This window comes from Oryctolagus cuniculus, chromosome 1 (genome assembly GCF_964237555.1).
Source record: "Oryctolagus cuniculus chromosome 1, mOryCun1.1, whole genome shotgun sequence".
Classification (NCBI taxonomy): Eukaryota; Metazoa; Chordata; class Mammalia; order Lagomorpha; family Leporidae; genus Oryctolagus; species Oryctolagus cuniculus.
The window spans coordinates 212,378,576-212,403,306 of NC_091432.1; the positions used below are offsets into that span (position 1 = coordinate 212,378,576).

Here is a 24,731-nt window from a genome sequence, read left to right on the forward strand (position 1 = left end):
CTTGGCTGCCTTTTTATTAATTTTTTAAAGAGAAAAGTGGGTAGGGGGACAGGGCTAGAGAATAACCCTAAGGCTGGGAATGGGGAAACCAAGCTTCTACTCCCCCATTGTTTCTAAGCACTGGAACCATAAAGAAACCATGGCACTTCTCAAAGCTTCCGTTGCCACCTTTGTTTAAATACAACAGAAGTGCTGATGTCCATTGCCACTTGGATTGCTCTGCTGACAAAGCCCTGGCACATGCATTGTCTCAGAGGTATCCAAGTTAGGCCTGGCTCAGAATCGCAGCTCCAATCTGTGTGGCCTTATGCAAGTTAACTAACCTCTCTGAGATTCAACTACCTTATAAAATGGGAACAAGAAGAGAGAGATGAGCAGATGTGGAGCTCAGATGAGATAAGGGATCCAAAACTCCTTTTTAAAACATTGTGTGAGCCTGTGCCACAGCTCACTAGGCTAATCCTCCACCTGTGGCGCCGGCACTCCAGGTTCTAGTCCCAGTTGGTGCACCGGTTCTGTCCCAGTTGCTCCTCTTCCAGTCCAGCTCTCTGCTGTGGCCCAGGAAGGCAGTGGAGGATGGCCCAAGTTCTTGGGCCCTGCACCCGCATGGGAGACCAGGAGGAAGCACCTGGCTCCTGGCTTGGGATCGGCACAGCACCAGCTGCAGCGGCCATTTTGGGGGTGAACCAACGGAAGGAAGATCTTTCTCTCTGTCTTTCTCTCACACTGTCTAAATCTGCCTGTCAGAAAAAAATTGTGTGAAAATGTTCTCCCTCACCCCACCTCCTCCATTTCCCCCAGCAACCCCCAAATGAGCCAACATACAACATAGGTGCATAAAAACTGTGTGCATGATGCTATGCCAGGGCAGCTTCCAGACAAGTCTCTCAGCACCTACTTTCAAGCCAAGTTGCTTTTTTCAGTCCCAACACACAGAATCATGCAAACGTTATCCTTATTATCATTGTCGTTGTCTCGTCACTCACTATAAGGCAGACCCAGTTATTCTGTTCTCATGGCACTGTGATTTAAAGATCACCTTTCAATGGCAATGATGTACATAGTCTTCTCATAAATAGCTGACATCTGAAATGTACAGCACAGTCATTATCCCATCTGAGCCTCATGAGAGGCCACTGTCATTGCTGATTGTGTTATGACTACTTTACAGAAACTGAAGCTCTGAGAGGTGAAGGTACTTGCCCCAAATCACATAATAAGTGGCAAAGTGCAGGGGGAACCCAAGGTTTGCTGGATCCCATAACTCTCCACTTCCCCTCTCTGCCTCTGGCATCAGTCATATAAAGAAGCTTAACCCCAGATTTGCTTCCTAGGGTCACCCTTTTATTGGGGTGGGGAAATCCTACACAGCTAGCCTTTTGTTTCCCTTCCTGAACAAAGCAAAAGACAGAAAGAAGATGGATGGAAGGTTCTAGCCAGAAGGTTCCTGTCTGCCCCTCCCCTCAAAAATTTTTTTCCCTTGGGAACACTAAAAAGAGCTTCTGGGTCTACATTGTAAAATGGCCCTAACATTACACCTTTGACAGCTTTTTGTTTCCTTTTTTTTTTTTTTTCTTTTTGAGAGTGGTGTATGTGTCTAGGTCAACCTCTGAAGCTAGACTCAAGGCCATTTACTCTTCACTGTTACACACAGAATTCAAGTGTATTCATTTCCCAAAGCTGTACGGCCACAGCTGGTGTGCACACACACCCACACACCCACACGCAAACCATCAAACCACCCTCATACATTTTATCAAGAACCACAGTTGCTACTAGGATGATTGGGAAGGGGAAGGCCTTTTTAAATGACATTGTGCACAAAGAAAGGAAGGAGCTAACTCACTGAGTACCTGAGTCCATTCAGGCTGCTATAATGAAATCCATTAAACCAGGTGATCTGTGAGCAACGGAAATTGTTGCATACAGTCCTGGAACCTGGGAAAACAAGGTCAAAGTGCCAGCAGCACTGGTATCCAGTGAGAGCCTGTTTCTCTTGGTTGGCACCATTCTGTGACCCTCATGGCAGAAAGGAAAGGGAAGCTCCTTTAGTCTCAGTTCTTTTTTATTATTTTTTATTTTTTTTTTATTTAGTAAATATAAATTTCCAAAGTACAGTTAATGGATTATAATGGCTTCCCCCCCCATAATTTCCCTCCCAATCACACCCCTCCCATCTCCCGCTCCCTCTCCCATTCCATTCACATCAAGATTCATTTTCAATTATCTTTATATACAGATGATCAATTTAGTATATATTTGTCACTCCCCCTCTTCACGGAGGAACAACACTAGACCCTGCGCTGCTCGGCCCTTCCTGGGTTTACTGCTGGTTCTTCCCGGGTTGGCTGCCGTCCCTCCCACCTCCGTGGAAGGGCGGTTCCCCCTGCCACTTTCCCCACTTCCGCGGGGGAGCGGCACACCGCCGGCCGGCCGGCTCTCTCGGGGGCTGCTCAGATGTCCCTTCAGATAGATGTTCCTGGTGCATGTTGTCTCTCTCCTCCTTTATAGTCCTCTTCCACCAATCCCAACTCTACTACCCACTCGCCAAGCATGCTGCTCTCCTCCAATCAGGAGCAGGTCCTGCAGTTTATTGGTTGAACTGGGGGCAGCTGTGTAGAAGCTGTTTACTCCTCTCCCAGCACCATATTGTGGGAGAGCAGATGCATAGAATAAGTCTTAATTCCAGTAACTTAGTCTAGTCTGAGTTGCTCCCCACATATATTAAGTAAAGATTTCATCAGTTTGCACCCACACAGAAACACAAAGTGTAAAATACTGTTTCAGTACTAGTTATAGCATTACTTCACATTGGACAACACACTAAGGACAGATCCCACATGAGAAGTAAGTACACAGTGACTCCTGTTGTTGACTTAACAATTTGACACTCTTGTTTATGGCATCAGTAATCTCCCTAGGCTCTAGTCATGAGTTGCCAAGGCTATGGAAGCCTTTTGAGTTCTCTGACTTCAATCTTATTCCGACAGGGTCATAGTCAAAGTGGAAGTTCTCTCCTCCCTTCTTTCCACTGGGATCTCACTTGCAGAGATCTTCCATTTAGGTCTTCTTTTTTTTATTTTTTTTTCCAGAGTGTCTTGGCTTTCCATGCCTAAAATACTTTTATGGGCTCTTCAGCCATATCCGAATGCCTTAAGGGTTGATTCTGAGGCCAGAGTGCTATTTAGGATATCCGCCATTCTATGAGTCTACTGTGTATCCCGCTTCCCATGATGGATCATTCTCTCCCTTTTTGATTCTATCAGCTAGTATTAGCAGACACTAGTCTTGTTTGTATGATCCCTTTGACTCTTAGACCTAACAGCATGATCAATTGTGAACTGAAATTGATCACTTGCACTAGTGAGATGGCATTGGTACATGCCACCTTGATGGGATTGTATTGGAAACCCCTGGCATGATTCTAACTCCACCATTTGGGGCAAGTCCGATTGAGCATGTCCCAAATTGTACATCTCCTCCCTCCCTTATTCCCACTCTTATATTTAACGGGGATCAATTTTCAGTTAAAATTTAAACACCTAAGAATAATTATGTGTTAATTACAGAGTTCAACCAATGGTACTAGAACAAAACAAAGAGAAAATACTAAAATGGATAAAGTATTACATTGTACATCAACAGTCAGGACAAGAGCTGATCAAGTCACTGGTTCTCATAGTGTCCATTTCACTTCAACAGGTTTCCCCTTTGGTGCTCAGTTAGTTGTCGCTGATCAGGGAGAACATATGATATTTGTCCCTTTGGGACTGGCTTAATTCACTCAGCGTAATGTTTTCCAGATTCCTCCATCTTGTTGCAAATGACCGGATTTCGTTGTTTTTGACTGTTGTATAGTATTCTATAGAGTACATGTCCCATAATTTCTTTATCCAGTCTACTGTTGATGGGCATTTGGGTTGGTTCCAGGTCTTAGCTATTGTGAATTGAGCTGCAATAAACATTAATGTGCAGACAGCTTGTTTGTTTGCCAATTTCATTTCCTTTGGGTAAATTCCAAGGAGTGGGATGGCTGGGTCGAACGGTAGGGTTATATTCAGGTTTCTGAGGAATCTCCAGACTGACTTCCATAGTGGCTTAACCAATTTGCATTCCCACCAACAGTGGGTTAGTGTCCCTTTTTCCCCACATCCTCTCCAGCATCTGTTGTTGGTAGATTTCTGAATGTGAGCCATTCTAACTGGGGTGAGGTGAAACTTCATTGTGGTTTTGATTTGCATTTCCCTGATTGCTAGTGATCTTGAACATTTTTTCATGTGTCTGTTGGCCATTTGGATTTCCTCTTTTGAAAAATGTCTATTGAAGTCCTTGGCCCATCTCTTAAGTGGGTTGTTTGTTTTGATGTTGTGGAGTTTCTTGATTTCTTTGTAGATTCTGGTTATCAACCCTTTATCTGTTGCATAGTTTGCAAATATTTTTTCCCATTCTGTTGGTTGCCTCTTCACTTTCCTGACTGTTTCTTTTGCAGTACAGAAACTTCTCAATTTGATGCAATCCCAAATGTTAATTTTGGCTTTGACAGCCTGTGCTTCTGGGGTATTTTCCAGGAAATCTTTGCCAGTACCTATATCTTGCAGAGTTTCTCCAATGCTCTCTAATAATTTGATGGTGTCAGGTCTAGATTTAAGTCTTTAATCCATGTTGAGTGAATTTTTGTGTAAGGTGAAAGGTAGGAGTCTTGCTTCATGGTTCTGCATGTGGAAATCCAATTTTCCCAGCACCATTTATTGAATAGATTGTCCTTACTCCAGGGATTGGTTTTGGATCCTTGATCAAATATAAGTTGGCTGTAGATGTTTGGATTGATTTCTGGTGTTTCTATTCTGTTCCAATGGTCTATCCATCTGTTTCTGTACCAGTACCATGCTGTTTTGATAACAACTGCCCTGTAGTATGTCCTGAAATCTGGTAATGTGATGCCTCCAGCTTTGTTTTTGTTGTACAAGATTGCTTTAGCTATTCGAGGTCTCCTGTGTCTCCATATGAATTTCAGCATCATTTTTTTTCCAGGTGAGAAGAATGTCTTCGGTATTTTGATTGGTATTGCATTGAATCTATAAATTGCTTTTGGGAGAATGGCATTTTGATGATATTGATTCTTCCAATCCATGAGCATGGAAGATTTTTCCATTTCTTGGTATCCTCTTCCATTTCTTTCTTTAAGGTTTTGTAATTTTCATCGTAGAGATCCTTTACATCCTTGGTTAAGTTTATTCAAAGGTATTTGATTGTTTTTGTAGCTGTTATGAATGGGATTGATCTTAGAAGTTCTTCCTCAACCATGGCATTGCCTGTGTATACAAAGGCTGTTGATTTTTGTGCATTGATTTTATATCCTGCTACTTTGCCAAAATCTTCTATGAGTTCCAATAGTCTCTTAGTAGAGTTCTTTGGATCCCCTAAATAAAGAATCATATCATCTGCAAAGAGGGATAGTTTGAGTTCTTCCTTCCCAATTTGTATCCCTTTAATTTCTTTTTCTTGCCTAATAGCCCTGGCTAAAACTTCCAGAACTATATTGAATAGCAGTGGTGAGAGTGGGCATCCCTGTCTGGTACCAGATCTCAGTGGAAATGCTTCCAACTTTTCCCCATTCAATAGGATGTTGGCCGTGGGTTTTTCATAAATTGCTTTGATTGTATTGAGGAATGTTCCTTCCATACCCAGTTTGCTTAGAGTTTTCATCATGAAAGGGTGTTGTATTTTATCAAATGCTTTCTCTGCATCTATTGAGATAATCATATGGTTTTTTAGTCTCAGTTCTAAGGATACGAATACCAATGGCTGAATTACTTCCCAAAAGACCCCACCTCTGAACACTAACACTGGGTATGAGGTTCCAACTTACACACTTTGGAGGAACAACACTTAGACCAAAGCACTGAGCCCATCCCATGTGCAAGCCCCTATAAGAGGTCATCAGTCTCACAGTAGAAGAGAAAGGAACCATTAATCCATTTTCCAGATGAAGGGAATCAGGCTCACAGAGGCTGATCAGCTTGCCCAGGATCCACAGGAGAAGAGCACAGGATTAGAAGCCATATATGTTTGAGTCCCAAACCTAAGCTTTGAACTTCAGCACATGCATGTGCACTAGCCATGCAACCTGAGGTACACACTTTCCCTAAAGGCAGCTCCACTTCTAGCTGGTATTACCTAAAGGTAGAAGGTCTCTGTTTCCTGGTAAAAGTGGCTTAGATGAACTGAAAATGGATGGGGGAGGGGGAATGAGGAGATGCTGAGAAGGAAAGAAATTTCACTAGATCCAGCCATAGATCCCACCCAGAAGGTAGAGGCTAAACTGAATGGGAGGAGAGAGGAGTGAAGGGCTTCTCTACAGTCCCTCTGAGAAACTGTTATAATGCCCACTGAAAAGTCTGATGAACTGAAGAGAGGAACAGTGGCCAGCAGGTCCCATCCTTCCACATTTCTGTGGGATCTGCCCTGCTTCCCTGATCTGAGCATGGGTCCAGCCTCTTCCTGCTGGCCCTAACTTTAAATGCCACTGCCCAGTCCCTCCTTGCCCAGCCTTGCACAGACATGGGTCACAAAATGATGTTTTTTTTAAGATTTATTCATTTATTTGGAAGTCAGAGTTACAGAGAGAAAGAGAGGCAGAGAGAGAGAGGTCTTCCATCTGCTGGTTCACTCCCCAATTGGTCGCAAGTGCCAGAGCTGTGCTATTTGGGACTTGAATTGGCGCCCGTGTGGGATGTTGGCACAGCAGGTGGCAGCTTTACCCACTATGCCACAGTGCCGGCCCCATGAAATGTTAATTTAGTGGGGTTTTGTGCAATGTTCTCATCCATAGTGATGCTCTGCAAAACATCCTGTGTCCGTTCCTGTACCTCTGATAATGAGATTTAGGAAAAGATGCATCTCATAGGAATGCATCTTTTACTGCACCTGGCAAAACACAACCAGACTTCTAAGCTCCTTCTCTATTCCAGGCATCATGTCTTTAGGAACAATTTATTTTAACTCTATGATAAATGGATCATTACCACCCTAAAGATAAGATAAATGAGAGCTGGAAAGATCGACTCACCCAAGGTTGTCCAGTACACAGTACCAAGATTCAACCTCAAGTCTCCTGAGTCTGGGGTCCATATTTTTTCCTATGTTCCCCATGCCATTTCTGGGGTCATCTGAGAGGTGGGAACCTGACTCGAGTGTACAGCATGGAGTGATTTTGCAGATTTGTGCATATGATAATAATTGGATCCATTTGTTCTCAAGACAGGATTAAATGTGCTAGAGTCATATTATGGGAAATACCTGTGAGAGAAGAAAGAGTGAGGGGATCAAATAAGCTGGGCAAGGCATCAGATCACAAGACAGATCTGACCAAAAGAGGGAGGGCTCGGTAGGTGGCTTCTCAGACGGATCTCTGAGCAAAGTCTGGCGAGGCCAGTCGGGAATCCTCAGGCCAAGGTGGTCTGCTGGATGTTTCCTCATCACACAGAACCAGGCCTCCTTTAGAGTCTCTGACAAGCTCAGTCACTGGCTTACAGCTAGAGTAGCTTTGGCCTGCATGCATCTATGAGCCTCAGAAGAGCTAGGGGCTTTGTCCATCATCCTCCCTACAGTCAGACAGGCCCATTCTCATGAATGCTATGGTCATTTTGCACAGGACCATGTGAAATATTTATAACTCAGCCTTCTGAAACATTACTGGTTTTCTTTGTAAACCTGGTTGGATATCTTGCAACTTTTTGCCTAAATACAAAAAATAGCCAAAATAGTAAAATAAACCTTTTATGAAAGTCCTAGATTCAACATACAAGACAATTCAGGTATCTTGCGTAAGATAAAACTCAACTCTGACAAGAACATGGAATATGGGTGATAATAGAGTAGCATAATGGATGAGTGTTTCCTTTCCTATCCTAAGATAGCCCAAATGGAATATTCATGCTTTTGGTACAGTTGAATGGACAGTTCACTCAAAATGTCATCAGAGCCTCCACACCGTAAGATAATCCCCAACTCTTAATGTCCACACTCTTGTATAATCCTCTCTCTGAGTGTTGGTGAGTTACTTCTCACCAACATGGCAAAGGTTATAAGGCGTCACTCCCATGATTACCATACCCTATATAAGTTCCTGCCTCTTGAGTTGCCCTTGCCTCCCACTGGCCTTGAACAAGGAAGCTGCTGTGTTATGAATTCCTAAGGAGAGGGCCATGTGGTGGAGGAACCATGGGCAGTCTAAAGAATTTACATAGGCTTCCTTGGCTCCTGTAGGCCATGAGGAAATGAATTCTGACAACAATTCAGTGAGCTTGGAAGCAAATTCTTCCCCCAGTGGGCCTCCAGATAAGAATGCAGTGAAAGGCCGGCGCCGTGGCTCACTAGGCTAATCCTCCACCTTGCAGCACCGGCACACAGGGTTCTAGTCCCGGTCGGGGCACCAGATTCTGTCCCGGTTGCCCCTCTTCCAGTCCAGCTCTCTGCTGTGGCCCGGGAGTGCAGTGGAGGATGGCTCAAGTGCTTGGGCCCTGCACCCCATGGGAGACCAGGATAAGTACCTGGCTCCTGCCATTGGATCAGCGTGGTGTGCTGGCCACAGCGCGCCGGCTGCGGCGGCCATTGGAGGGAGAACCAACGGCAAAGGAAGACATTTCTCTCTGTCTCTCTCTCTCACTGTCTACTCTGCCTGTCAAAAATAAATAAATAAATAAATAAAAATAAAAATAATTTTAAAAAAAGAATGCAGGGAAAGGCATTTGGCTCAGTGGCTAAGACGTGACTTGGGACACTGGCATTCCATATCAGAGGGCCTGGATTCAAGTCTCAGCTTTACTTCTGTTTTTAGCTTCCTATTAATGCACACCCTAGAAGGTAGCAGATGATGGCTCAAGTACATGGGACCCTGTCACCCATGTGGGAGACCTGGATTGAATTTCAGGCTCTTGGCTTTGACCTTACCCAGCCCTGGTTGTTCGAAGCACTGGGGGAAAAGAACTAGCAGATTAGATATATTTCTCTTTCTTTCAAATAAATAAATAAAAATTAATTGTTTTTAAAAAGAATGCAGTGCAGCTGACACCTTGATTGCAGCTTTATGAGACCCTGAGCAGAGAAATCAGCTAGACCAAAACCAAATAGCTGACCATATGAATTGTAATATAATATCTATGTGTATTTTAAACACTAGGTTATGCCGGCGCCGCAGCTCAATAGGCTAATCCTCCGCCTAGCAGCGCCAGCATACCAGGTTCTAGTCCCGGTCGGGGCGTCAGATGATTCTGTCCAGGTTGCCCCTCTTCCAGGCCAGCTCTCTGCTATGGCCGGGGAGTGCAGTGGAAGATGGCCCAAGTCCTTGGGCCCTGCACTCCACGGATACCAGGATAAACACCTGGCTCCTGCCTTCGGATCAGCGTGGTGCGCTGGCCGCAGCGGCCATTGGAGGGTGAACCAATGGAAAGGAAGACCTTTCTCTCTGTCTCTCTCTCACTGTCCACTCTGTCTGTAAAAACAAACAAACAAAAAAAAAAAACACTAGGTTTATGGCAATTGGCTACACAATACACAAGTATACAGAACTTATAATTGTAAATAAGCTTTGCATTGGAACTTTTCTAGATACAGTGATCAAAACAGCCTGGTTAGGCCATGGACCCAATCCCAGGAAGGGAAAAATTGAAGATAAACTAAGCACAGAAGATAGCTATACCTAAACTTACAGTGTAAATGAGAAGTTGTGACGGACTCATAAATAACTGGGTGCCTGCAGTCACAGAAGCAATTATTTCTGCCCCACCTATCTAGGGAGCAGGGTAAAGCTCCACAGATAAAGCATCTGACCTGGGAAGAAAGTTCTAATACACATTTGTAAGACATATATAGTGAAATCCTTCACATTCATAAAACATTCTATACTTTCAGTTAAACAACGGTATACTTGATAGGATACATGTTCTTTTTTAAATGTCCATTTAAAACCTTGTAAGAGAAATAGTTTCTTCATCATGAAAGAATGTCATGATTAGAAATCTTTACATTGGACTTTCTCCTCCTGCTTCCCTAGCTTAGCAAAAGACACACCTGCATCTCTCTCCAATGTAGGATGTGAAAGAATTGCTTGCGTGCAAGACCCAGAGGAATGAAACAGCTGTTGGCAACGTCACTGTGGAGGATTTCCCTCATCCAACTGCCAGTCTCCATGGTGACTGCCAGCCACAGCCTGCAAACAGTCACCTCAATTGCATTACACATCCCTGCAGACTCCCACAGAGGGAATCCTTGTTTATCTCTTGGTAGCCATGGTTTCTGTTTCTGCCACGGTTTCAAATATTCTCTAGGCATGTGTATACAGGCATGTATGTATATTAATATGTGCACAAAAGCTTAGTGCATGCTACTCTTTGCTCTTGGTAGAAGCCAAAACATGTTTGAGGAGTGACTAGGGTAATCTTTGTGATGAAAATGATATAGTAATCCTTGCCCCATTGAAAGATCTGTGATTGTTCATAGGATCAGCTGAAAAATGCCTTCAGATTGACTGATGGGAAATGCAGTATGATTGAGGCTCCCCAGAGAAGAGTACATCTGCAGGCACTAAAACCTCTTTCACATTTTGGACTTGATAGGAAAGTAACTCACAACGGATGGGTCAGTTTTGCTCGGTCTCCAAAAACAGTCACCTTTGGAGTAAAAATGTGCATATCCAAGAGATTTGCTCTACATGGCTAACATTTACAGTCTCAATGGTGCAGCTATTTCACCCAGAATATGAGATTTATAAAACAAGAAAGTTATCATTGGAATCATTCCTAATGCTACAGTTGTATTTCTATTCTGACACTGAAGAATCTGCAGCACTATCATGTAGGGGCCACAGGTGTTTCTGAAACTTGACCATGAATGTGAATTGCCCTGCAGGACTTGCAAAAATGCTGGCTCTGATTCAGTAGGTGAGGCTGGAGATTCTACACTTGTAACATGCCCCCAGGGGGTGCTGTGATGCTGGTCCAGAGACCACTGAGCTATAGGACGCTAAGGAGTCCTCATGGCAATTGGAGCAAGTGTGGATTACAGTGAGGATTCTCATGTATAAAATGTCACACACAGCATCTTGTATGGAACAAGGACTTGATAAGTGGTGTCTCCCTCCTTGCAAAGTGTTTTCATCCTCATTAACTCATTGGGCTGTTATACTTTTTCAGGTAGTTGGGGTATAAATTAAGTATAATCTTCATTTTAAAGATAAAAATATGGAATTTTAGGGAATTAAACAATTTGCACAACTTTATAAAACTAATGGAGAAAGACAAGAATTGAACCCTGGTATTCTAATTCCCTACCAGTCCTACATTCTTTCCATCACACAACATGGTGAGCCTTCATAGCCATATTAGAATATCCCTTAATTGATTCAAGATGAAGAGCATCCCATTTTATTTTGGAAAGCCAGAAAAACCCTGAAATCAAACCCTAACACAGACTCTCTCAAAAAAAAAAAAAACTCTCTATAGGCCAATCTCAAAAACATAGAAGCAAAAATCCTAAATAAAATATTATCAAATTAAATCCAGCCGTGTGTTTGAAGAATAATGCAGGATAACTAAGTGGACTTTATTCCAAGAATGTAGGATCATTTAATACGAGGAAATCTATTAACATAATTCATCATATCAACAGGTCAAAGAGGAGAAAAACCATATGATCATTGCAAAAGATGCCAAAAAGACATTTGATAAAATCCAATAGTCATTCAATATTTTAAAAAAGAAACTAAGAATTTAAATCTGCTTCTTTCACATGAGACAGAAGAATCATCTGAAAGCAACAGCCAATTATATCCTTACTTGGGAAACACTAGGAAGAGGAAAGAATTGTCAACCTTCACTCCCATTTTTTAACCTTGCTTTAGGAGTTTAATCAGTGCAATAAGACAGGAAAAATAAATAAGATGTAGACATAGTTTACAGGAAGAAATCAGACTATAATGATTTTCAGATGCTAAGATTTTCTCCCAGGAAAGTCCAAAAGAATTTATCTTAGTTAATGGAATCAGCAATGATCAGTTGGAAAAATAGGAATTAAAAAATATCTCAGTTAAACCAAGGAACTGACAAGTTAAATTATCTAACAATAAATTTAACAAAGTATTCATTAAATTGTACAGTGAGGCATAAGTGAAGAATTGAGTAGAGGGAGACAAAGGCCATGCTCCTGGGTGGGAAGTCAGACTCTGCAAAGACGGTAAGCCTTCACATTAATTTACAGACTTGCTATTTTTTTTCAGCCAAAATTACAATGGTATTCTTGGAACCTGAGAAAATAATTCTTAAGTCCAGCTAGAAAAATAAGTGCATGAGAACTGTCAAAAGAATACTGAAAAAGAAGAATAATGTGGAAAAACTTGCTTTACTGGATTTTAAGATGTATTATGTACCTACAATAAATAAAATATTGCTGTAAAAGTGTCAGAATAGAAAGATAGATCAAAGAAGTAGAATAGAAAACTCAGAATATAGCTATCTAAAGATTTTTAAATTACAAAGATACCATTTATATTCCATGGGAAATTTTGTTGAATTAATGGATTAACGAAGTGAGGGTAGATTAAGTTACAGATTCACCTTACATCACAGACCAAAGTAACTGCAGTTGGAATCAAGAGTTAATGTTTTTAAAAATACCATGAAAATATCATATATATATATGAAAGTTTTTCCTATAACAAAAAAATCAGACAATATAAAAAGAAACACTGATACATTGAACTCTCTATAAATAAACTTTTGTACTGAAGAAGAAAAAAAGCAAATGACAAACTAGAAAACAAAAAAATGTATGTTGTAGGGAGGAAATTTAAATCTTTACTCTATTAAATATTTTATAATGTAGTGAGAAAAAGAATAGCCCTATATTACAAAAAATGAGGAAACTAAATGGAATCAGTGTCAAAAACAAGAAAGTGAAAAAACAATAATAAAAACAAAAAAACAATAAATATATGAACAAATCTCCAACATTATTAGTCATCAAAATCATTCAAAAGTTCAAGAGAAAGTCTGTACATTCGAGAATTTTCTGTTGCTATAACAAAATATCTGAGGCTGGATAACTTACAAATAAGAGAGGTTTACTTAGCTGGCAGTTTGGGAGGCTGAAAGTCCAAGATTAGGCAGTCTTATTGGTTCAGCCTCTGGTGAACCCCCATACCACCAACATGGCAGGTGGTACCCAGAGGGAGCCTAGAGAGGAAAGACAGAAAGAAATTCAGGGCTCAGGCTGGTTTTCTTATAACACCCCACTCTTGAGTGAGCTAATCATGGTTCCATGAAAACTAATCCCTTCCAGTGGCTATGTCCCCAAATGACAACCATCGTCCACTAGGCCTCTCTTCTTAATGGTTCTACTACCTCTAACATTACCACACTGTGGACCAAGTTTCCAACGTTAAATGCTTGGGGACACACTCAAACCACATCCAAATCATAGTCGTATGTTTCCCATAAATTTGGAAAAGACTAACTTATTGAAAGTGTTTGGAAATTAAAACTATTGTACACTGCTTGGAAAATAAGTTGGTACACACTTTTTGAAAGGCAATTAGCAATACATCTCAGAGGTCTTAAAATGTGGGCACTCTTCAGCCAAGAAACCCAGTTTCTAGAGAATTCCCACCCACATACAATTAGAAAATATAAATTTTCTAATTTTCATTTCTTCACTGTGATAATTTCCTGGAATTCTCTTTATTTAGCTTCTAAGACATTTTTCCAGTTTTTCCATGAACCTCCTGGTGGCTTGTCACAGATGACGGTGCAGCATTCTTTTACCTCTGCCTCCCCATCCTCCTTCCACCCTTTTTTTCTTCCTCTCTTCCCCTCCCAGTAGGTGGGTGTGTGTTGATTTGCCTCAAACTCAATACTTGGATTTCTCCTTATCTCTGTCTTTACTTCTTTAACTGAGAGGAAGACAGACAGATACAGACACATACACACACACACACATGGTGGGAGGGGATTGGGAGAGGGAGAGGGAGAGGGAGAGGGAGAGGGATTGGGAGAGGGAGAGGGAAAAGCTTCTATCTGCTCTTTCATTCCTCAAATGATTACAAAGTCCAGGGCCAGAGACAAGAGCTCAGAACTCAATTCAGATGGGCGACAAGGACCCAACCATTGAAGCCATCACCTGCTGCCTTCCAAGGTGTGCATTATTAAGAAGCTGGATGTGGGAGCCGAAGTCTGGAGTGGAACTCAGGCATTCTGATGTGAGATGTGGGAATCTCAACAACTAGGCTGAATGCCTGCCCCAACTTTCACTTATTTGTAAGTGCTCTTAACTGGATTCAGCATGCACACACAGTTCATCCCCATTATTCACAGATTCCATATTTTAAAATGCGTGTAAAATTTATTTGTAGCTTTTTTAACTGTAATCAATACTGAGGTGGTATCTTTGTGGTTGTTCACAGCCATTAGCAGAGAATTTTAAAATTTAGGGCCTTTAAAAAAACTAAAGAAAATATTAATGTGTACAGGCTGCATGCACAGGAATCTACTGTGTAATGTCATTTATAATAGAAAGCAAGTACTGCTGCACAACAGGGAATTAAACAAGTCAGTTATTGTTAATCTGTTCCATGGCTGTAATGAAACCACTGATTCATTGAATCAATATATTTATACTTTGAAAAAAAAATTCAGAATATATGATGAAGAGGGGGAAAGCTGGGTATGAAACAGTATGCACTAATTGATAGCATGTTGATAAAATATAAAGGCACAGAAAAATATGGAAATTTTACAGTGATTATCTCAAAGTGATTCAATAGTAGATGTTCTATTTTTCCATTTGCTTTTTTTCTTTTGTATTTTGGCACATTAAGCATGAATTGCTGTTGTAATAACTACAAAAATTGTAATGTATACGCATGTGCCTCTTGTTTTAAGGAGGCAGCTGGGAGCCAGTGTTTAATCTGAAGAGTGGAGTAACACAAGATAAGTGAGGCTTAGGGAAATTTGTTTTCACTGCCAAGAGAGGGTTGGGTCAAAGGAATAGGAACCTGAAAAGGAGGAGATGCACATCTGAATCCTGCTGTCTTGATTACAGCATAGGATCTTTAGGGCACAACCTGGAGATGGTGACCAGGCTGATGCACAGAAGATCCGAGAAGCCACTTGAAGCTGGTGCTGCGGCTCACTAGGCTAATCCTCCACCTAGCGGCGCCAGCACACCAGGTTCTAGTCCCGGTCGGGGCACCAGATTCTGTCCTGGTTGCCCCTCTTCCAGGCCAGCTCTCTGCTGTGGCCAGGGAGTGCAGTGGAGGATGCCCCAAGTGCTTGGGCCCTGCACCCATGGGAGACCAGGAGAAGCACCTGGCTCCTGCCATCAGATCAGCGTGGTGCGCCGGCCATGGCGGCCATTGGAGGGAGAACCAACGGCAAAGGAAGACCTTTCTCTCTGTCTCTCTCTCTCACTGTCCACTCTGCCTGTCAAAAAAAAAAAAAAAAAAAAAAGAAGCCACTTGAAGGTGAATCATCAGGAAGAAGGGATCGAGAAATAAAGAAGTGGCAGGCCATGCAGAGTGAGGGTGGGATAAGACTTCAGGACAAAGTGCTGGTGATGCAAATGTAGCCACAACAAAGGGCATGAGTGCGGATTTACAGGAATGTCATCTTGGTGAGGACACAGCCACAGCCACGCGAGGTGGGTCCTGAACTCGCGAAGCCTGGGACAGTTCTGCTTGGAATGGAGGTTCTGAATTCCTCTCAGATGCATCTCCTCCATAAATAATGCTTTATCTTTTACAAAAGCTTCCTCTTCATTTATTTCATCTGATTCTCACTGGTGATCTGGTGAAAAGAGCATGACAGCCATGCTCACTCCAGTTGTACTAACGAGAGAACTGAGACTACTTTAAACCTCTACTCACCAGGTCCACAAATCCAATATGTTTTCGCCTACATCACTTTGTTTTGCTATGAATATAGATGGTAGGAGAATTCATAAAAGCAGATGAATTTGCTTTTAAAAGGGTAAGGGGTAGGCCAGCACCACGGCTCAATAGGCTAATCCTCCACCTTGCGGCGCCAGCACACCAGGTTCTGTCCCAGTTGCTCCTCTTCCTGTCCAGCTCTCTGCTATGGCCCAGGAGTGCAGTGGAGGATGGCCCAGGTCCTTGGGCCCTGTATCCGCATGGACAACCAGGAGAACTACCTGGCTCCTGGCTTCGGATCAGCACGATGCGCCGGCCGCAGTGCGCCGACCACGGCGGCCATTGGAGGGTGAACCAACAGCAAAGGAAGACCTTTCTCTCTGTCTCTCTCTCTCACTACCCACTCTGCCTGTCAAAAAGGGTGGGGGGGGGGTAAGGGACGAAGGGCAGCACTGTGGTGCAGCAGGTTAAAACCCCAGCCTGCAGCGCTGACATCCCATATGCATGCCAGTTCAAGTTCCAGCTGCTCCATTTCCAGTGCAGCTCCCTGCTGATGTGCCTTGGAAAGCAATGGAAGATGGCCCAAGTCCTTGGCCCCCTGCACCCATGTGGGAGACCCAGAGGAAGCTCCTGGCTCCTGGCTTCGGATCAGCTCATCTCTAGCCATTGCAGCTATCTGAGGGATGAACCAGAGGATGGAAGACCCCCCCCCTCTAACTCTGTCATCCAAATAAATAAAATAAATCTTTTTGTAAAAATACAGCTTTTAACAAAAAGGGGGGTGGGGAGAGGAAAGAAGGTCCTGCATTGTGTCACCGTTTGCAAAGTGGCCATCCCATTTTTGGAACACTGGCTTGTGTTCCTGTGCTCAGCTTCCAATCCAGCTTCCTGCTAATGTGTCCTGGGAAAGCAGTGTATGATGGTCCAAGTACCTGAAACCCTGTCACACATGTGGAAGACCAGCACAGAGTTCTTGGCTCCTGGCTTCAGCCTGAACCAGACCTGACTACGGTGGCCATTTGGGAACTGAAACAGCAAATGGAAGCTCGCTCGCTCGCTCTCTCTCTCTCTGTCTCATTCTGTCTTTCAAATAAATAAATAAATCCTAAACACAAAGCATAAAGAAAGAAAATATGGGGGCTCAAAATAAAGCCCTTAAATTTAGCAATGTAACTAAACAAAAAAGTTCTGAAAAAATCAGTTAAGATTTACAATGATGATATCAGTGAGCATGGAAACTAAGAACAAGTGTATCTATTCAGCAGTTACTATGGATAGTCTAGATTAGAAAAAAAAAAAAAAGACCAGGATTTTAGTATTTTAAAACAGTAAATGCTTCTGTTTCTTTCTGATTCATAGTACATGTTGATCACAGGATACCAGGAAAGCTCTCCGCTCATCAAAGCTACTAGGGATCCAGGCTGAGCAAGAGGCTAGTGTCTTCCAGAACATGGACAGTCACTGCTTCAGAAAGGAGAGAATGTTCTAGAGACTCTTGCACCAACAATTAAATGCCCTGAGATGAAAGTGATGCAGATCACATCCACCCCTCGCCCATGTCCCTGGACCATTGGTCAGAAACAGTCACAGGTCCCACCCAGCCAACAAGGGACAGAGAATCGGGAAGCCACAAGGAGGCAACAAGCAGGCCTCAAGACCACCAGGGTTACTGAATCTCTGCCTGCAGCAAGGCAAAGAGCGTAACAGTTTGTTGAGCGCAAGGACAAAGGTGTGGCCCAGGGCACAAGCTGACAGATGTAGGCTGACTGGCGAGAGGCTATCTGAGAAAAGAAGAAATCACGTCACTGACTCCTAGTCACAGTACAAATTGAGTACGTCACCCGAAAGAAGACTGTGTCTCTTAGCTCAATGGCAGGACGTTTAAAGGGAGCCCTGTTGCTTTGTTTTCCAGAGCAGAAGCAGGAAAAGCTATCAGAACAGAATTCAGGGACACAACCCAGATCAACAGGAGTTGTAAATAGCCAGTCAGTCAACATTTATTTCAGACTTCCTTCCACCAGACATTGTCCCAAAACCATGCTCCAACCCTCAGTTCAGAGTTGTCCACCAGTCCACCCACACAAGACAAATGGCTTTTCTCCTGAATGTGGAGGATCCAAAAAAAAAAAAAAAAATCCGGCCAGCGCCACGGCTCACTAGGCTAATCCTCCACCTTGCAGCGCTGGTACACCGGGTTCTAGTCCCGGTCAGGGCGCCGGATTCTGTCCCGGTTGCCCCTCTTCCAGGCCAGCTCTCTGCTATGGCCCGGGAGTGCAGTGGAGGATGGCCCAAGTCCTTGGGCCCTGCACCCCATGGGAGACCAGGATAAGTACCTGGCTCCTGCCATCAGATCAGCACAGTGCGCCAGCCGCAGCACACCGGCCGTGGCACGCCAGCCGCAGCGGCAATTGGAGGATGAACCAATGGCAAAAGGAAGACCTTTCTCTCTGTCTCTCTCTCTCACTGTCCACTCTGCCTCTCAAAAAAAAAAAATCCTTCCTGTGGCTCAGGTGCAGCTCTTTGGTATGCTTGGCTTGGAATGGAAACAAAATGTACTCCAAATATAATTAGATGCTCGTTCAGAAAGCTGAAGTTTGGCTCTTTACAATGCTCAAGTTATTTACCATGTAGATTGAAGATGATGATAACCTGACTCACAGCGGTGTTGCAATGAGGTAAAGTGTGAAAAAGCATAACACTTAGTAGGCATTCAATAAATGTTCTTTTCCTTGCTTTAATATAGCATCTCAAGGTTTAGGATATCTGCCCCAGGCGAGATTCCAGATGTGCAAAGCATGTTTATGACCTCAGATTTCATTTTACAAGACTCATATCTGGTCCTTGGATAGTAATTTTGATAGAGAAGGTGTTAGATTTTTTTTTCATGTAATTTCTTTTGCATATTGTACTTCCTTCAAAAGCCAAATTGCTAGTTATAAAGCCACCCCTTCTAGAGTCTTGCCTCATATCATATGACAATTAGCCCAAGAAGAAAGTTCAAACATATCTCAGCTAGTGATAAGTTTGAGAGGTTTGTCAGGATCCTTAGGAAAGCTGACACCCCATTACTGACCCACAGTCCACCCTTTGAGCCAGGTTACAAACGAAAGCATTTGCCGTAAGGATCTAATTTATTGTAGTAAAAGACAGCAAAGATGTTATTAATGAAAGAGTAAATCACTCTCAGGCAAGAAATGACTTTATTTTCTCTTGGGGGTGCTCAGCACAATTTTTCCCTGCAAACTGTACCCTTATGGCAGCTCATGAGAGTCCTAAGGGAGAGGCCAGATGCATTTCTCTGCTGGCCTTGAACACTGCTCTGCACCCCAGTCTCCTGACGTTCACAGACCTGTCTACTGGTACAGCAGTATGTCCATGCTGCTGGGACACAGCCTGGTAGACAGCTCTCTTCTCCTGGGACCATCAACATCTTCTAATTATAACAAGAGCTAGTCAAATACAAATTACCACACACTGTGCCACACATGAGCTTCCTAGGAACTCTGTCCCCTTGGTGACTGAGCCACAAACTACACAGATAGCAGAAGTGAGAGAGGAGGGAGGGGAGGAAGAGATTTTGGGGAGAAAAGAGCTGGGATTTGGGATAGGAGGAGCCTCCAATAGGGGAACTCCACAGGGGACAAGTGAGTGACAAATGCTTCCAGGGGTCTGGTAGTGAGGGCAATGGGAGGAACATGAGCTATGGCAGTGGAAGATCATCCTCTGATCCTAACTCTAGCACCTGTGCTACTTGAACAAAATCATTAGGCTTCTCTGAGCCTCTGCTCCCTAATATATAAAACAAGAGATACTCATTATCCATCACAGATTGAGTGGTTAAACAACACAGTATTTGTGAAACCAAAGCCCACAGTCAAGGTCAGCCATCATGATGATTACAAGAGTTTCATTCATTCTTCATTTTTTTGAAAAAAAGATTTATTTATTTATTTATTTATTTATTTGAAAGATGGAGTTAAAGAGAGGCAGAGAGAGAGAGAGAGAGAGAGAGAGAGAGAGAGATATCTTCCATCTGCTGGTTCATTCTCCAAATGGCCGCCATGGCCAGAGTTATGCCAATCTGAGGACAGAAGCCAGGACTTTCTTCCAGGTCTCCCATGTGGGTGCAGGGGCCCAAGGACGTGGCCCATCTTCTTTTGCTTTCCAAGGCCATAGCAGAGAGCTGGATCAGAAGTGGAGCAGCCAAGTCTCAAACCATCACCATATAGGATGCCAGCACTGCAGATGGTGGCTTTACCTGCTACACCACAGCGCTGGCCCCCATTCATACATTCACAGATGTCTTCTATACACCAAACCTGTGCTAGGTTGGCAACACAAAGCTGGACAGGTCAGAATAACAAGACTGAAGCAGCACTGTCTAGGGGCTCTGAATCTAGATGGACAGACAAGGAAGCACTGTGGAAATATTATGGTGCAGGGACCAGCAAACTTATCCTAATAAAGATCAGATGATGTTTTAGTCTCAATTGCAGTTACCCTCCAGTTACCCCAGTATAGCCAGAGGGTAGCTGTAGACTATTAACATAGTTCATGTCCAAAAGAAAGTAGTGAGAGGCAAGGTCAGAAATAGAGGCAGGAGGGCTGAAGCCATGGCGTAGTAGGTTAAGCATCTAGCTGCAGCAGTGGCATCCCAAATGGATGCTAGTTCAAATCCTGGCTCCTCTACTTCTAATCCAACTACCTGCTAATGGCCTAGGAAAGCAGTGGAAGATGACCCAAGTGTTTGGGCCCCTGCACCCATGTAGGATACCGAGAAGAAGCTCCACATTCCTGGCTTCAGATCAGCCCAGCTCTGGCTGTTATGGTTGTTCAGGGAGTAACCAGTAGATGGAAGACTTCTCTCTCTGGCTCTCCCTCTGTCTGTCTGCCTCTAAAATAAATAAATAAACCTTGGAAGGAAGGAAGGAAAAGAAATAGAGGCAGGGTTAAACTTAGCAGTGCTGTGGAAGTCATACTGAGGACTTGAATTTTATCCTAAGATGGATACAGTTAAATAATCCTCCCCAACCTCCCATCCTGCTCCACCCCTCCCACCCCACATACAGGGTCACTATCCAAAGCCCATTCTTGAAGAAGTTAAGATGCTGAAGTGGCTCATTAGAAGGCTTCCCATGTCCTTTCAATCCTTACCTTGAATAACTGAATGCATTTGAGCATTTTAAAGGTTTTGCATTCTCACAGAAAAGAAATCCATCTAATTTTGTTCAACTTTTCATATTTACTTGGCTAAAGAGATTATTTGTTAAGAGAACAGCTAACACAAGGCCCAGCACACAGGTTCCATGGTGCATATGTTTTGGGAAACATTAACCAGTGGATTAAAAAGCGAAGTCCTTGGGAACATGCTCATAGCCGTGATCCAACTCCTGATTCCTTCTCCAGCCTCGTAATCAGCTGTTCCTAAACTCGTCAGACTCTACCAACCCCAAACCACCGTGGTCTCAAAAACACAGCATGCTATTCCATACCTCCTTAAATTTGCACACTCGGTTCCATATGCCTGGGATGTTCTTCTCTTCCTCATAGACCTGCTAAACTCCCTGATCTTAAACTCCACCTCAAGAATGTCCACATTTGTAAAATCCTCAGATATCTCTCCCTGAACCTGCCCACCTACCCTACCTCACTAAAGACACAGAAGCACTACTCCCCCTTCAGTATTACTTCTGATCTTGTGCTTAAATTTACCCATATCATGGTATATTAAAGTATACGTCAACCTGTGTCCTCTATTTTAGGACCAGTCCAGTGTCTGGGCACCACCGGACACTGCACAGATGATGAAATGGATGAATTCACTCATCTATTTATTAATTTCATCTGTGAGAAAAGCATATTACAAGTTCCACCTCTACTGAAGCCCTGGCTCATTTCTCCCATTCTCCTATGGGAAGATAAAGGATGGACAATTCTAGAAAATCCAAAGTAACATAAAAAGTCATTTCTAGCCTTTGATCCTTTGTTGAAAAACACAGGCTTTATTAACTGAAGTCATAGCACATACCGTTGCAACATTTTGGTGAGCTGACCTGCCTTGCTACACTCGTCACTGAGACCATCACTGAAGGGGGTGCCAGATAAGGCCCTGCCTTCTTGCCTGGCAGTGTCAAAGCCAGCCTGAGTGAAGAGCAGCAGGAAGTGGGCCAGCAACTCTCAAGCTTGAGTGTGCTCAGAACCACCTGGAGGACTTGTTGGAGCACAGTTTGCTTGCTCCACCCTCGAAGAACTGAGTCAGTATATCTGGGGCAGAGCCTGAGAATTTGCGTTTCCAACCCTTCCCAGGGGCTGCTGATGATGCCATTCCAGAGACCACACTTTGAGGACTACTGTCCTAAGGCTCCCTGGCTGCTTCCTGCTGCCAGATCTATACCAGGAATATAATTGCTGAAGCTACCTAATTATTGCTCTCAGAGAGATGGCAAAGATGACCAGCAAGACTTTGAATTCCAAAGACCAGTCCTCCCACCCTGTCTTCCAGCAGTGTGACAACCAAAAAAGTCACAGAACCTCAGAATGCCCTTGCTTCTCCCTCCAAAACATGGTGACTTTAAGCACATGACTGCCTTCACTCATGGGGTTGCTGTGTGAATACATTGACAAAATGACTTACAAGTGTCTCTATATCCTGGAAAGAACCAAAAGAATGAGGAATTTGGGCCAGCGCTGTGGCTCACTTGGTTAATCTTCCGCCTTTGGCGCTGGCATCCCATAGGGGCGCAAGGTTCTAGTCCCAGTTGCTCCTCTTCCAGTCCAGCTCTCTGCTGTGGCCCAGGAGGGCAGTAGAGGATGGCCCGAATGCTTGCGCCCCTGCGCCCATGTGGGAGACCATGAGGAAGCACCTGGCTCCTGGCTTTGGATCGGCGTAGCTCCAGCTGTGGCAGCCATTTGGGGAGTGAACCAACCAAAGGAAGAGCTTTCTCTCTGTCTCTCTCTCACTATCTAACTCTAACTGTCAAAAAAAAAAAAAAATGAGGAATTTGAAACAAACAGATAAAACAAACACATGTTTGTACATGCTTTGGTACAAAAAGAATTAAGATGTGTGGGGCAGTGCAGGGGACTTCAGAGAGAGTTTAGGGATTAATTTCTCCATATTAATTCAAAAAGTTTTCATACAAGAACATTACCATGCAAGGGTAGAATTTGAGACTTTAACTATTGAAAAATGGTTTTCCCAGGAAGAGATAGGGAAAATCCTTGCCTGCTATTTAAGAAAACATTTCATTGTTAACAACAGGATTTATCTGAAAAAAATGCAAAACATAAGTTTTTTTCTATACTAACTCAGCTTTATTTTAACTGATCTCTCAGTGTGTGTGTGTGTATACTACACATGGTTCAATAGACTATTCTTGCAGATATCCCACACAATTTAATACATGGTTAATTAGTTATGCATTTAGTGATCCAACTTTTTTCCAAAGACAAAGGCCCAGTCTTCTTTCATAAAATTTCCAATCTGGTATTTACTGACATGATGGGAAAATTGAGTACTGTGGTTTCTCCTTATTGCCTTTTTTTTTTTTTTTTTTTTTGACAGGCAGAGTGGATAGTGAGAGAGAGAGACAGAGAGAAAGGTCTTCCTTTGCTGTTGGTTCTCCCTCCAATGGCTGCCGCGGCTGGCATGCTGCAGCCGGCGCACTGCGCAGACCCGAAGGCAGGAGCCAGGTACTTATCCTGGTCTCCCATGGGGTGCAGGGCCCAAGGACTTGGGCCATCCTCCACTGCACTCCCGGGCCACAGCAGAGAGCTGGCTGGAAGAGGGGCAACTGGGACAGAATCCAGCACCCCGACCGGGACTAGAACCTGGTGTGCTGGCGCCACAAGGTGGAAGATTAGCCTTGTGAGCCGCGGCGCCAGCTCCTTATTGCCCTTTTAATTCTTTTTTGCTGTGAGATAGATTCAAATGCAATTGCAAGGAATAATACAGAGAGATCCCAAGTACCCTTTCCCCAGTTTTTCTAATGGTAACACCTTGCAGAATGCCATTAAAAATCACAACTAGGATAATGACCTTACTGCAATCCATTGATCCTATGCAGATTTCCTCACTTTTATTTTTACTTGTTAGTTCTATGTTTATCACACATGCAAGTTATGTATCCACCACCACAATTTCATCACACAGACCCCTCATGTTTCGAAAACACATTAACTTCCTCAATCCCCATCCCTAACCCCAAGAAACCACTAGTCTGTCCTCCATCTCCATAATTTTATCATCACAAGTTGATATATAAATGTGGTACATCGTAACCTGTTGGGGCTTCATTCAACAATTATTTGCAATTCACCCACATTGAATGATTCAGTACTTTTTCCCTTTTAATTTCTGAGTAGTATCCATAGTACAATTGTATCACAGAATTTATTTAACAATTCACTCATTGAAAGCGGAAATGTTGTTTAAAAGGCATGAGGATGAGAAAATTCAAGTGGCACCCAGGAAATACCACTTTTTTTAATTTATTTTTTATTTAGTAAATATAAATTTCCAAAGTACAGTTAATGGATTACAATGGCTTCCCCCCCATAATTTCCCTCCCTCTCACACCTCTCCCATCTCCCGCTCCCTCTCCCATTCCATTCACATCAAGATTCATTTTCAATTCTCTTTATATACAGATGATCAATTCAGTATATATTAAGTACAGATTTCATCAGTTTGCACCCACACAGAAACACAAAGTGTAAAATACTGTCTCAGTACTAGTTATAGCATTACTTCACATTGGACAACAAACTAAGGACAGATCCCACATGAGAAGTAAGTACACAGTGACTCCTG

The 24,731-nt window shown here is 43.1% G+C and overlaps 1 long non-coding RNA gene across 12 annotated transcripts in view; it reads right to left on the reverse strand.

Moving 5' to 3' along the window:
* The window catches only part of LOC127490509 (uncharacterized), a 604,070-nt gene that overhangs the window by 498,837 nt on the left and 80,502 nt on the right, over positions 1–24,731 (reverse strand). For all 12 annotated transcript variants that reach the window (XR_011381435.1, XR_011381454.1, XR_011381455.1 and 9 more), the window contains exon 2: positions 13,105–13,229. This is a non-coding gene — a long non-coding RNA (uncharacterized lncRNA). The remainder of the gene's footprint in view (positions 1–13,104; positions 13,230–24,731) is intronic.